The sequence below is a fragment of the Bison bison genome, unplaced genomic scaffold (assembly GCF_000754665.1).
Source record: "Bison bison bison isolate TAMUID 2011002044 unplaced genomic scaffold, Bison_UMD1.0 scf7180017864383, whole genome shotgun sequence".
Classification (NCBI taxonomy): domain Eukaryota; kingdom Metazoa; phylum Chordata; class Mammalia; order Artiodactyla; family Bovidae; genus Bison; species Bison bison.
The window spans coordinates 649,682-651,627 of record NW_011494955.1 but is presented as its reverse complement, the minus strand read 5'-3'; the positions used below and the strand labels follow the sequence as shown (position 1 = coordinate 651,627).

The 1,946-nt window shown below is 53.9% G+C and overlaps 1 pseudogene; it reads right to left on the bottom strand.

The window, feature by feature from the left end:
* LOC105001647 overlaps positions 1-1,727 on the bottom strand; it is a 16,196-nt pseudogene extending 14,469 nt beyond the window's left edge.
* Between the last annotated feature and the right edge of the window lie 219 nt (positions 1,728-1,946).

Genomic DNA, 1,946 nt, shown 5'->3' with positions numbered 1-1,946 from the left:
GGATTTCTTTGGAAGGAATGATGCTAAAGCTGAAACTCCAGTACTTTGGCCACCTCATGCGAAGAGTTGACTCATTGGAAAAGAGTCTGATGCTGGGAGGGATTGGGGGCAGGAGGAGAAGGGGACGACAGAGGATGAGATGGCTGGATGGCATCACTGACTCGACGGACGTGAGTCTAAGTGAACTCCGGGAGTTGGTGATGGACAGGGAGGCCTGGCGTGCTGCGATTCATGGGGTGGCAAAGAGTCGGACACAACTGAGCAACTGATCTGATCTGATCTGTTCCTGGGAAAACGTTCCATACCAGTTTAGTCATCAGGAAACAAAATATGTGTATGTTACCTTTGTTCTGCAGTCAGGACCCAGAGCTGGATTCATGGCCCTCACATTCAAGAGCTGAGATTATATCAAGGCAAGTCTCTGGACACAATACCCTGACACTCTATAAAGTGAAAGTGAAAGTTGCTCAGTGGTGTCCGACTCTTTGCGACCCCATGGACTGTATGATCCAAGGAATTCTCCAGGCCAGAACACTGGAGTGGGTAACCCTTCCCTTCTCCAGGGATCTTCCCAACCCAGGGATCAAACCCAGGTCTCCCGCATTGCAGGCAGACTCTTTATCAGCTGACCACTCTCTATGGGTGGTGTCAATATCAGTGAGGGACTGGGACATCATCTCCTGCCTTGTGTAAGATCCCTAAGTACTTTTCCAACCTTCAGAACCTGGGGGATGAGGAAGACAACTGTGGCTGGACTCCCAAGTATGCAGGACTCCCCTGGATCCCCACCAGGCCTTGAACCTGGACTTGGGGTTAACTTAATAACCTCTGTGTTTCAGTCCTCAGAGCAGCCTCTTATCAGATCCCTGACCTTGGAAAATGGTGCTACTTCTCTTTGCCACAACCTGTTCGTCAACCACCTCCAATCTGTTTCCTCTCTGAACTGGATTTTGGTGACCTTTAAAACCCTAACACATATGGGATTTCTCTGGCAGCTCAGTAGTAAAGAATCTGTCTGCCAATGCAGGGGACACAGGTTTGATCCCTGGTCTGGGAAGACATCACATGGCGCAGAGCAACTAAGTCCCCGCACCACAACTACTCACTCCAGCTACAGCCGGAGTTCTGCCAACAAGTGAAGCCACCTCGCACCCTCTGCAACTAGAGAAAGCCCTCCAGCAGCAAGGAAGAGCCCAGTGGGCAGAAACGAAGACCCCATGCAGTGTAAAAACAAGAACAACAAACCCCTAACACATAAGTGTCCCTCTTCTGTCCACTAGCCTCCACCGCCTCCAGGTCAAGCAGAAAAAGAAACCTCTCTGCCAGTTCAGGTACACTCCCTCAACTCGGGTTCCTGCAGACATCAGTTGGAATCCAGGTTCCCCAAACCTACCCGCCTCAGTTCGACCTCCAAGTCTCTGCACCTACAGGTACCTGTGCCCATCACCTTCTCCCACGCGTCATCACACTGTCTGTCAGACACAGGGACCACCCACGACCGCCTCACCGTCCTGGAGCCCGGGGCCTGGGCTGCGGGCACAGGAGCAGGCGCCCTGCACTCGGGGCTTTAGTGTCTGGTGGAGTGAGGGCGGTGAGAGCCCTGCGGGCCAGCCTTTACCTGAGGTGGATCCCTTAGCACCGCCACCGCCATCAGACTCTGGCAGGAGCGGAAGGGGAACGTGGGCAAGGACTTTCCTCTTCTCGGCTTGGCGCAGGGTACCGGTCATCGTTGCAGAACCTCAGAGCCCACTATGGGGTGCGGGGACACCGCCTGCTCTCGCGCTTTTAGATCGGGTCACCCGGTGAGGAATCAGCGGCCCCCAACCAGGACACTCACAGCAGTTTAAAATGGCCACCACAAGCAAGATACCGGAAGTCCCGCCCCAATGGGCCCAGTGTGAAGAATTTCCCCGGAAATGCATTCATGTGGATCTTCCTTCCTGGGC